This window comes from Achroia grisella, unplaced genomic scaffold, assembly GCF_030625045.1.
Source record: "Achroia grisella isolate CSIRO2021 unplaced genomic scaffold, CSIRO_AGI_Agris_v1 utg46369, whole genome shotgun sequence".
In the NCBI taxonomy this organism is placed as follows: domain Eukaryota; kingdom Metazoa; phylum Arthropoda; class Insecta; order Lepidoptera; family Pyralidae; genus Achroia; species Achroia grisella.
In genome coordinates, this window is record NW_026712874.1 from 6,611 (window position 1) to 20,195 (window position 13,585).

At 37.3% G+C, this 13,585-nt stretch overlaps 3 pseudogenes; all 3 read right to left on the reverse strand.

The window, feature by feature from the left end:
• Window positions 1-2,881: 2,881 nt before the first annotated feature.
• LOC131845373 (uncharacterized) lies at window positions 2,882-3,395 on the reverse strand (annotated as a pseudogene).
• A 4,095-nt stretch (window positions 3,396-7,490) lies between these two features.
• Window positions 7,491-8,004, reverse strand: LOC131845374 (uncharacterized; annotated as a pseudogene).
• Window positions 8,005-12,101: 4,097 nt separating this feature from the next.
• LOC131845375 (uncharacterized) lies at window positions 12,102-12,615 on the reverse strand (annotated as a pseudogene).
• Between the last annotated feature and the right edge of the window lie 970 nt (window positions 12,616-13,585).

Sequence of the window (13,585 nt, forward strand, 5' to 3'; positions counted from 1 at the left end):
TACGTGATTTAGTAAATACCATTAGGCGTCCCGATATGGATTATTTACCATTTTACTATGATAAACTGGCGCTAGGTAATGCATGTAACATACAACCATCGTTAATAACAGAGGCAATTATAGGTACGATAGGTAACGAGTTGGTAGAAATAGAAGCGATATCGGCGAGTTGTGAACCAAATTCATTATTAAATTATTTGTCATCATTGAGAATCTCAGCTTTAGCCGTTCCAGTGTCTCACAAATATGAGAGTACGGACGTTAGGTATTCTAATAATGTTAAATGTCACACTTGCAAAAGGCGCGGTCATACTGCCAATCGTTGTACTTATAAAATGCGTGAAAAATTAGTAAGTAATTGTTCGTTTTGTAGTAAAAAGGGACATAATGAAAATAATTGTTTTTAAAAATACGTAAATGTTCATATTGTAATAAAATGGGTCACATTAAGGAGGAATGCTTCAAACTTAAAAGTCGTAATACAAAAAACTCTATGCCTCCGCAAAAGGTACAATTGATTACTGATCGTGATGAAGGTTCAAAGTATTTTATGCCCATAATTATTAATGACATAAAAGTAAATGCTTTTATAGATTTTGGAAGTACATGCATTACGATAACGGAGTCGGTGGCTAATCAACTATTGCTGGACATTCAACCGTGTGCAGAAAATAATGTAATAAAAGGTTTCGGTGGATCAATTGTTACACCTCTTGGCGAGGTTTTGATTACTATAAAAGCTGATGAAGCCATGTGTAAAGATTTAAAGGCTTACATTGTGCCTAACATATCTCAAGATATAGGTGTAATAGTTGGTCCCTGTTTGGCCAAATGAGCAATCAATTCTGGTGATGTATAATAATTATCAAAGAATAATTTGTAATTTTTATTCTTTGGTATGGACCTAACTAAGCGTACTACGATATTTGAACTAGCTCCTAAGTCTGGCTCACTTGGATGTCTTAGCTCGGGATCGTTCTCCATTCCAGAATAAATTTCAAAATCGTAAGCAAAGCCACGATCGTCGCAGAGAATAAGCAGTTTATAGCCCCGTTTGTGTGGCTTATTAGGTAGGTATTGTCGAAGAAGATTACAGGCTTTTGTCGCGCACATTTGCTCGTCGACTGATAGTGCTTCTCTTTTCGGCACGCTTTGACATTTTTTTTAATGTTTCCAATATGGGCCTAATTTTATGCAAACGGTCATACCCTGGACTATCTGATGGCGGTTGCGTAGAATTATCGTTAAAATGTAGGAATTGACAGATTTTTTTGAATTGATTTAGCGACATCGTCTTTATAATCAAAGGAATACCTAATTCAGATGCCCAATACATTCGAATATTTGGCAGTGGCGCCAGACTCATAATCACACAGATACCTGTAAACTTTTCCAATTCATTAGTTGTTATTATATACGGCTTTGATGGATTTTTTGTATACTAAATTTGTGCATTTCTTCTACGATATGTTGAAATAATTCATTATCAAAAAACCATGAAAAATATTGCAGGGGAGTTTCGAAGTCTATAATCGGTGACTGTAAATTTGTGTTTCCAGTACATGATAAAGGAAGTGATTGGAAAGAAGTTTTCTTCCAAATAAATCTCCTCTTTTTTCTTTGAGTGACAGAGCCAGGGATTCTAGATCTATGACCGATTGTGTTACTCATACTCCATGATCGTCTAGATGCCCGACATTGTGTAATGGTACCTGTAGTTGTCCCGGAAGTCATTCCTGATGTACTAGACTGAGGCTCTAATATTTCTGGTTGATAATTTTCAATATTCGTAACAACCTCGTTAACAGGAGACGAACACTGACGTTTCTGCGGAGATGAGGAAGTTTCCACGTCGCTAAGCGCCTCGGATAAAATGTTTCGGATTGATTGAACTTTTTCGATGTCATCATCACTTTCAGCGTCATAGAAATCTTGTTCATCTTCGCTTCCAGGAGGAATATTCAAGAAACCCTCAATATCTGCATCACACAATCTTCTTCGCGACATTATCTATAATAAAATCAAAGTATTCACAAGGACAGCAACACATATAAAACAACAACATATATAAAAATATGATTTACTGATACGTTTACTATTGTAATATAAAAAACAACTTACTAACGCAACACTTTCATTCAAATTTCACCCTGAGTTCACTATAACAAAAACACGAACAACATCTTTCGGTAATGGATCGTATTACTATATTGCTAAAAATCAGTAGCTTCTATCAAGTCAAGTCAAAAGATGTCGCTACTAATACTTTTATAGCTACAGGAACGATTAAAGTCGGTGTTCCGCATATGGTTCTTCTATGGTTCTCTTGTAGGGTTAATATATTTAAAATTATAAAATACTGAAATCATAATCATCGTAAAAGAACCATCGCACAGCAAGGCATAAAATTAAAATAAGTACAGTATATTTTCATGTACGTAATGGTATGTTTACAAAAAATATTATACCGTATATTAGTAGTATAAATTCAGGCAGTTACATCGCTATTGTAATAAGTGTCTGGACAGGACAATATAACTTTGAGCACAGTGGTAAGCCAGTTCTTCTTATTCAACAATTTTGCAATATTTTCATCCAATGTTTTAGTGGATTTTATCGATATGTCTATCTTTGCTTGATTTTATTGGTATCTGACCTTATGGAATTCACAATTCAGACATTTCTTGTATACCGGTTGGTCTGTATTTTCAACACCAAGCATAAGTAGGCGGAGAGACAGCCGCACGGAATGGTGTATATGCAACATGACCACAAGTCCCGTTTTGAACGGGACTGTCTCGTCTTTCGTTTCTTGATCCTGGTGGTCCCGAATAGGATCCAGCTTGCATTTCCGTTGGTAGGGTAGGATAAACTGGATGCATTATTTCAAATGGCGTAACGTATGTGGTGGCAAATAACCAGTTCTAAAGAAGCTTTCCTTTTCAAAAGTAGTTGTCCAAATCCAGCACATGCACATAATTGCAGGTTTCTCCTCTCTTGCATGTACCACGAATGAAATCCTTGCATTGCACATTGTTTTTTTAGGTTTTCTGCTTAGGACTCAAACTCTATAGAATATTCTACTGTCTGTCCCCTATTTGGTCTTTCTTCTGTGTTAACTTCATACATATCATCCACAACTTCGGTCTTAATTTCAAAATTCAAAGGATTGGTGGTGGAGAATTTGGTGGTAGAGGTGGTTGTACCGTCATTTTTATCTTACTGTCGTTTTCAGTTATTTCATTTGACACAGACGAAGGCGCAGACCCTGACGGTACACTAGACGTTGACGCTATCTTATCTGCTTCCTCAAACTTAGATTTTAATTACTTTCTTATGTATTTAAAGTTAGGCGAAGGCTTAAAATTGATTGATTTAGCAGCTTCAGGTAACATTTCTGAACTTGCTCCAGATGACATGCATTTCTTATTTGATAATTTATTTAAAAAGCGGTATATATGAACTATGATATGCAATAACTTTGCAAACGATGACATATTTAATGCGAGTTTATAGTGAACGAGGACGCGACCATAGTGGGGATGCCAGCCTAACACCTATTGTTCTCGAGTATCCGAATCGGCGCTTGCTACGCACGTCCTTGGTGAGCCGAGTTAGTTCGACATCCGTCGCCCGGTGTGAAGGACACCTCACGGCTACTACTTTTGCGTTCTTGCTACTCGTCCACAATTATGTTTTATTGTTTTTTTGTTAATATATATACGAGTGATAAACTGTGTTCATAAATTAATAGAATGAACTATAGTTTAATTTTATTATATACTCTTACAGTTCAGAAGTGCGATGGACAATTTAACTGCGTAGTTAACCGATGAACGCTTGTTCTTGTGTTTCCGGGATAGACAATTTAACTGCGTAGTTAGCCGAAGAACGCTTGTTATTGTGTTTGTTTACGACGTAACTGTGATATTTATAGTACTAATATTGTGACTATGGGGTCGAAGTCAAAAAAAGACAAATCAAGTGCAAGACGGGAAAAGCGTTTACGTCGTCGGTTGCTTGCCGAAATAGAAAACCGTCGGTTGGCACAACGGTTACATAATTTGGAAAATGAAATTTACAAAGCTCGGCATGTTCCAATTGACGGAGGGTTGCAGTCGACCTCATTACATTACAGGCCATGCCGTCTGTGATTGTTAGTGAGCGGGCCGCGCACTCACAGTCTACAGTGCAGACTCCTTCGTGCACAATTGGTTCGCTGCCTGTTGTAGTCGCACAGGACTCAACGACTATCACAGGCAGACCACAGCTGTCATCTCAAGAGGGATTTACGTATGATGAACATTGTAATAATAGTTCTTTCAAGACTTATATTCGTTATGTAGGTCGGAGTGACCCAGTACCTGACTACGACCCTCAAACGTCGTTAATAACCATGGAGTTGTGGCTCCGTAAGGTAGAGGGCATTTCCAACATGTATGGCTGGGATGAGAAAACATTACTATTTAATTGCGCTTCAAAATTAAAAGGTTATGCTCGTAGTTGGTATAATCAATTACAACTGCAAGATATAAACCGCCCTTGGGCGGAATTTAAAAATAAATTGTTAACAGCTTTTCCGTCCCATAAAAGTAAATTAAGTATGTTACGTGATTTAGTAAATACCATTAGGCGTCCCGATATGGATTATTTACCATTTTACTATGATAAACTGGCGCTAGGTAATGCATGTAACATACAACCATCGTTAATAACAGAGGCAATTATAGGTACGATAGGTAACGAGTTGGTAGAAATAGGAGCGATATCGGCGGGTTGTCGTGAACCAAATTCATTATTAAATTATTTGTCATCATTGAGAATCTCAGCTTTAGCCGTTCCAGTGTCTCACAAATATGAGAGTACGGACGTTAGGTATTCTAATAATGTTAAATGTCACACTTGCAAAAGGCGCGGTCATACTGCCAATCGTTGTACTTATAAAATGCGTGAAAAATTAGTAAGTAATTGTTCGTTTTGTAGTAAAAAGGGACATAATGAAAATAATTGTTTTTTAAAAATACGTAAATGTTCATATTGTAATAAAATGGGTCACATTAAGGAGGAATGCTTCAAACTTAAAAGTCGTAATACAAAAAACTCTATGCCTCCGCAAAAGGTACAATTGATTACTGATCGTGATGAAGGTTCAAAGTATTTTATGCCCATAATTATTAATGACATAAAAGTAAATGCTTTTATAGATTTTGGAAGTACATGCATTACGATAACGGAGTCGGTGGCTAATCAACTATTGCTGGACATTCAACCGTGTGCAGAAAATAATGTAATAAAAGGTTTCGGTGGATCAATTGTTACACCTCTTGGCGAGGTTTTGATTACTATAAAAGCTGATGAAGCCATGTGTAAAGATTTAAAGGCTTACATTGTGCCTAACATATCTCAAGATATAGGTGTAATAGTTGGTCCCTGTTTGGCCAAATGAGCAATCAATTCTGGTGATGTATAATAATTATCAAAGAATAATTTGTAATTTTTATTCTTTGGTATGGACCTAACTAAGCGTACTACGATATTTGAACTAGCTCCTAAGTCTGGCTCACTTGGATGTCTTAGCTCGGGATCGTTCTCCATTCCAGAATAAATTTCAAAATCGTAAGCAAAGCCACGATCGTCGCAGAGAATAAGCAGTTTATAGCCCCGTTTGTGTGGCTTATTAGGTAGGTATTGTCGAAGAAGATTACAGGCTTTTGTCGCGCACATTTGCTCGTCGACTGATAGTGCTTCTCTTTTCGGCACGCTTTGACATTTTTTTTAATGTTTCCAATATGGGCCTAATTTTATGCAAACGGTCATACCCTGGACTATCTGATGGCGGTTGCGTAGAATTATCGTTAAAATGTAGGAATTGACAGATTTTTTTGAATTGATTTAGCGACATCGTCTTTATAATCAAAGGAATACCTAATTCAGATGCCCAATACATTCGAATATTTGGCAGTGGCGCCAGACTCATAATCACACAGATACCTGTAAACTTTTCCAATTCATTAGTTGTTATTATATACGGCTTTGATGGATTTTTTGTATACTAAATTTGTGCATTTCTTCTACGATATGTTGAAATAATTCATTATCAAAAAACCATGAAAAATATTGCAGGGGAGTTTCGAAGTCTATAATCGGTGACTGTAAATTTGTGTTTCCAGTACATGATAAAGGAAGTGATTGGAAAAGTTTTCTTCCAAATAAATCTCCTCTTTTTTCTTTGAGTGACAGAGCCAGGGATTCTAGATCTATGACCGATTGTGTTACTCATACTCCATGATCGTCTAGATGCCCGACATTGTGTAATGGTACCTGTAGTTGTCCCGGAAGTCATTCCTGATGTACTAGACTGAGGCTCTAATATTTCTGGTTGATAATTTTCAATATTCGTAACAACCTCGTTAACAGGAGACGAACACTGACGTTTCTGCGGAGATGAGGAAGTTTCCACGTCGCTAAGCGCCTCGGATAAAATGTTTCGGATTGATTGAACTTTTTCGATGTCATCATCACTTTCAGCGTCATAGAAATCTTGTTCATCTTCGCTTCCAGGAGGAATATTCAAGAAACCCTCAATATCTGCATCACACAATCTTCTTCGCGACATTATCTATAATAAAATCAAAGTATTCACAAGGACAGCAACACATATAAAACAACAACATATATAAAAATATGATTTACTGATACGTTTACTATTGTAATATAAAAAACAACTTACTAACGCAACACTTTCATTCAAATTTCACCCTGAGTTCACTATAACAAAAACACGAACAACATCTTTCGGTAATGGATCGTATTACTATATTGCTAAAAATCAGTAGCTTCTATCAAGTCAAGTCAAAAGATGTCGCTACTAATACTTTTATAGCTACAGGAACGATTAAAGTCGGTGTTCCGCATATGGTTCTTCTATGGTTCTCTTGTAGGGTTAATATATTTAAAATTATAAAATACTGAAATCATAATCATCGTAAAAGAACCATCGCACAGCAAGGCATAAAATTAAAATAAGTACAGTATATTTTCATGTACGTAATGGTATGTTTACAAAAAATATTATACCGTATATTAGTAGTATAAATTCAGGCAGTTACATCGCTATTGTAATAAGTGTCTGGACAGGACAATATAACTTTGAGCACAGTGGTAAGCCAGTTCTTCTTATTCAACAATTTTGCAATATTTTCATCCAATGTTTTAGTGGATTTTATCGATATGTCTATCTTTGCTTGATTTTATTGGTATCTGACCTTATGGAATTCACAATTCAGACATTTCTTGTATACCGGTTGGTCTGTATTTTCAACACCAAGCATAAGTAGGCGGAGAGACAGCCGCACGGAATGGTGTATATGCAACATGACCACAAGTCCCGTTTTGAACGGGACTGTCTCGTCTTTCGTTTCTTGATCCTGGTGGTCCCGAATAGGATCCAGCTTGCATTTCCGTTGGTAGGGTAGGATAAACTGGATGCATTATTTCAAATGGCGTAACGTATGTGGTGGCAAATAACCAGTTCTAAAGAAGCTTTCCTTTTCAAAAGTAGTTGTCCAAATCCAGCACATGCACATAATTGCAGGTTTCTCCTCTCTTGCATGTACCACGAATGAAATCCTTGCATTGCACATTGTTTTTTTAGGTTTTCTGCTTAGGACTCAAACTCTATAGAATATTCTACTGTCTGTCCCCTATTTGGTCTTTCTTCTGTGTTAACTTCATACATATCATCCACAACTTCGGTCTTAATTTCAAAATTCAAAGGATTGGTGGTGGAGAATTTGGTGGTAGAGGTGGTTGTACCGTCATTTTTATCTTACTGTCGTTTTCAGTTATTTCATTTGACACAGACGAAGGCGCAGACCCTGACGGTACACTAGACGTTGACGCTATCTTATCTGCTTCCTCAAACTTAGATTTTAATTACTTTCTTATGTATTTAAAGTTAGGCGAAGGCTTAAAATTGATTGATTTAGCAGCTTCAGGTAACATTTCTGAACTTGCTCCAGATGACATGCATTTCTTATTTGATAATTTATTTAAAAAGCGGTATATATGAACTATGATATGCAATAACTTTGCAAACGATGACATATTTAATGCGAGTTTATAGTGAACGAGGACGCGACCATAGTGGGGATGCCAGCCTAACACCTATTGTTCTCGCGTATCCGAATCGGCGCTTGCTACGCACGTCCTTGGTGAGCCGAGTAAGTTCGACATCCGTCGCCCGGTGTGAAGGACACCCCAAATCTACTACTTTTGCGTTCTTGCTACTCGTCCACAATTATGTTTTATTGTTTTTTTGTTAATATATATACGAGTGATAAACTGTGTTCATAAATTAATAGAATGAACTATAGTTTAATTTTATTATATACTCTTACAGTTCAGAAGTGCGATGGACAATTTAACTGCGTAGTTAACCGATGAACGCTTGTTCTTGTGTTTCCGGGATAGACAATTTAACTGCGTAGTTAGCCGAAGAACGCTTGTTATTGTGTTTGTTTACGACGTAACTGTGATATTTATAGTACTAATATTGTGACTATGGGGTCGAAGTCAAAAAAAGACAAATCAAGTGCAAGACGGGAAAAGCGTTTACGTCGTCGGTTGCTTGCCGAAATAGAAAACCGTCGGTTGGCACAACGGTTACATAATTTGGAAAATGAAATTTACAAAGCTCGGCATGTTCCAATTGACGGAGGGTTGCAGTCGACCTCATTACATTACAGGCCATGCCGTCTGTGATTGTTAGTGAGCGGGCCGCGCACTCACAGTCTACAGTGCAGACTCCTTCGTGCACAATTGGTTCGCTGCCTGTTGTAGTCGCACAGGACTCAACGACTATCACAGGCAGACCACAGCTGTCATCTCAAGAGGGATTTACGTATGATGAACATTGTAATAATAGTTCTTTCAATACTAATATTCGTTATGTAGGTCGGAGTGACCCAGTACCTGAATACGACCCTCAAACGTCGTTAATAACCATGGAGTTGTGGCTCCGTAAGGTAGAGGGCATTTCCAACATGTATGGCTGGGATGAGAAAACATTACTATTTAATTGCGCTTCAAAATTAAAAGGTTATGCTCGTAGTTGGTATAATCAATTACAACTGCAAGATATAAACCGCCCTTGGGCGGAATTTAAAAATAAATTGTTAACAGCTTTTCCGTCCCATAAAAGTAAATTAAGTATGTTACGTGATTTAGTAAATACCATTAGGCGTCCCGATATGGATTATTTACCATTTTACTATGATAAACTGGCGCTAGGTAATGCATGTAACATACAACCATCGTTAATAACAGAGGCAATTATAGGTACGATAGGTAACGAGTTGGTAGAAATAGGAGCGATATCGGCGGGTTGTCGTGAACCAAATTCATTATTAAATTATTTGTCATCATTGAGAATCTCAGCTTTAGCCGTTCCAGTGTCTCACAAATATGAGAGTACGGACGTTAGGTATTCTAATAATGTTAAATGTCACACTTGCAAAAGGCGCGGTCATACTGCCAATCGTGGTACTTATAAAATGCGTGAAAAATTAGTAAGTAATTGTTCGTTTTGTAGTAAAAAGGGACATAATGAAAATAATTGTTTTTTAAAAATACGTAAATGTTCATATTGTAATAAAATGGGTCACATTAAGGAGGAATGCTTCAAACTTAAAAGTCGTAATACAAAAAACTCTATGCCTCCGCAAAAGGTACAATTGATTACTGATCGTGATGAAGGTTCAAAGTATTTTATGCCCATAATTATTAATGACATAAAAGTAAATGCTTTTATAGATTTTGGAAGTACATGCATTACGATAACGGAGTCGGTGGCTAATCAACTATTGCTGGACATTCAACCGTGTGCATAAAATAATGTAATAAAAGGTTTCGGTGGATCAATTGTTACACCTCTTGGCGAGGTTTTGATTACTATAAAAGCTGATGAAGCCATGTGTAAAGATTTAAAGGCTTACATTGTGCCTAACATATCTCAAGATATAGGTGTAATAGTTGGTCCCTGTTTGGCCAAATGAGCAATCAATTCTGGTGATGTATAATAATTATCAAAGAATAATTTGTAATTTTTATTCTTTGGTATGGACCTAACTAAGCGTACTACGATATTTGAACTAGCTCCTAAGTCTGGCTCACTTGGATGTCTTAGCTCGGGATCGTTCTCCATTCCAGAATAAATTTCAAAATCGTAAGCAAAGCCACGATCGTCGCAGAGAATAAGCAGTTTATAGCCCCGTTTGTGTGGCTTATTAGGTAGGTATTGTCGAAGAAGATTACAGGCTTTTGTCGCGCACATTTGCTCGTCGACTGATAGTGCTTCTCTTTTCGGCACGCTTTGACATTTTTTTTAATGTTTCCAATATGGGCCTAATTTTATGCAAACGGTCATACCCTGGACTATCTGATGGCGGTTGCGTAGAATTATCGTTAAAATGTAGGAATTGACAGATTTTTTTGAATTGATTTAGCGACATCGTCTTTATAATCAAAGGAATACCTAATTCAGATGCCCAATACATTCGAATATTTGGCAGTGGCGCCAGACTCATAATCACACAGATACCTGTAAACTTTTCCAATTCATTAGTTGTTATTATATACGGCTTTGATGGATTTTTTGTATACTAAATTTGTGCATTTCTTCTACGATATGTTGAAATAATTCATTATCAAAAAACCATGAAAAATATTGCAGGGGAGTTTCGAAGTCTATAATCGGTGACTGTAAATTTGTGTTTCCAGTACATGATAAAGGAAGTGATTGGAAAGAAGTTTTCTTCCAAATAAATCTCCTCTTTTTTCTTTGAGTGACAGAGCCAGGGATTCTAGATCTATGACCGATTGTGTTACTCATACTCCATGATCGTCTAGATGCCCGACATTGTGTAATGGTACCTGTAGTTGTCCCGGAAGTCATTCCTGATGTACTAGACTGAGGCTCTAATATTTCTGGTTGATAATTTTCAATATTCGTAACAACCTCGTTAACAGGAGACGAACACTGACGTTTCTGCGGAGATGAGGAAGTTTCCACGTCGCTAAGCGCCTCGGATAAAATGTTTCGGATTGATTGAACTTTTTCGATGTCATCATCACTTTCAGCGTCATAGAAATCTTGTTCATCTTCGCTTCCAGGAGGAATATTCAAGAAACCCTCAATATCTGCATCACACAATCTTCTTCGCGACATTATCTATAATAAAATCAAAGTATTCACAAGGACAGCAACACATATAAAACAACAACATATATAAAAATATGATTTACTGATACGTTTACTATTGTAATATAAAAAACAACTTACTAACGCAACACTTTCATTCAAATTTCACCCTGAGTTCACTATAACAAAAACACGAACAACATCTTTCGGTAATGGATCGTATTACTATATTGCTAAAAATCAGTAGCTTCTATCAAGTCAAGTCAAAAGATGTCGCTACTAATACTTTTATAGCTACAGGAACGATTAAAGTCGGTGTTCCGCATATGGTTCTTCTATGGTTCTCTTGTAGGGTTAATATATTTAAAATTATAAAATACTGAAATCATAATCATCGTAAAAGAACCATCGCACAGCAAGGCATAAAATTAAAATAAGTACAGTATATTTTCATGTACGTAATGGTATGTTTACAAAAAATATTATACCGTATATTAGTAGTATAAATTCAGGCAGTTACATCGCTATTGTAATAAGTGTCTGGACAGGACAATATAACTTTGAGCACAGTGGTAAGCCAGTTCTTCTTATTCAACAATTTTGCAATATTTTCATCCAATGTTTTAGTGGATTTTATCGATATGTCTATCTTTGCTTGATTTTATTGGTATCTGACCTTATGGAATTCACAATTCAGACATTTCTTGTATACCGGTTGGTCTGTATTTTCAACACCAAGCATAAGTAGGCGGAGAGACAGCCGCACGGAATGGTGTATATGCAACATGACCACAAGTCCCGTTTTGAACGGGACTGTCTCGTCTTTCGTTTCTTGATCCTGGTGGTCCCGAATAGGATCCAGCTTGCATTTCCGTTGGTAGGGTAGGATAAACTGGATGCATTATTTCAAATGGCGTAACGTATGTGGTGGCAAATAACCAGTTCTAAAGAAGCTTTCCTTTTCAAAAGTAGTTGTCCAAATCCAGCACATGCACATAATTGCAGGTTTCTCCTCTCTTGCATGTACCACGAATGAAATCCTTGCATTGCACATTGTTTTTTTAGGTTTTCTGCTTAGGACTCAAACTCTATAGAATATTCTACTGTCTGTCCCCTATTTGGTCTTTCTTCTGTGTTAACTTCATACATATCATCCACAACTTCGGTCTTAATTTCAAAATTCAAAGGATTGGTGGTGGAGAATTTGGTGGTAGAGGTGGTTGTACCGTCATTTTTATCTTACTGTCGTTTTCAGTTATTTCATTTGACACAGACGAAGGCGCAGACCCTGACGGTACACTAGACGTTGACGCTATCTTATCTGCTTCCTCAAACTTAGATTTTAATTACTTTCTTATGTATTTAAAGTTAGGCGAAGGCTTAAAATTGATTGATTTAGCAGCTTCAGGTAACATTTCTGAACTTGCTCCAGATGACATGCATTTCTTATTTGATAATTTATTTAAAAAGCGGTATATATGAACTATGATATGCAATAACTTTGCAAACGATGACATATTTAATGCGAGTTTATAGTGAACGAGGACGCGACCATAGTGGGGATGCCAGCCTAACACCTATTGTTCTCGCGTATCCGAATCGGCGCTTGCTACGCACGTCCTTGGTGAGCCGAGTTAGTTCGACATCCGTCGCCCGGTGTGAAGGACACCCCAAATCTACTACTTTTGCGTTCTTGCTACTCGTCCACAATTATGTTTTATGTTTTTTTGTTAATATATATACGAGTGATAAACTGTGTTCATAAATTAATAGAATGAACTATAGTTTAATTTTATTATATACTCTTACAGTTCAGAAGTGCGATGGACAATTTAACTGCGTAGTTAACCGATGAACGCTTGTTCTTGTGTTTCCGGGATAGACAATTTAACTGCGTAGTTAGCCGAAGAACGCTTGTTATTGTGTTTGTTTACGACGTAACTGTGATATTTATAGTACTAATATTGTGACTATGGGGTCGAAGTCAAAAAAAGACAAATCAAGTGCAAGACGGGAAAAGCGTTTACGTCGTCGGTTGCTTGCCGAAATAGAAAACCGTCGGTTGGCACAACGGTTACATAATTTGGAAAATGAAATTTACAAAGCTCGGCATGTTCCAATTGACGGAGGGTTGCAGTCGACCTCTCAATCCGGGGAACGTGATGATGGCGTCAGAACACCGCCTCTTCCTACTCCTGTGGCGGTGACCGCTATTAGCGGGCCTTCACCCACAGGCGTGAGCGCAACATTACAGGCCATGCAGTCTGTGATTGTTAGTGAGCGGGCCGCGCACTCACAGTCTACAGTGCAGACTCCTTCGTGCACAATTGGTTCGCTGCCTGTTGTAGTCGCACAGGACTCAACGACTATCACAGGTAGACCACA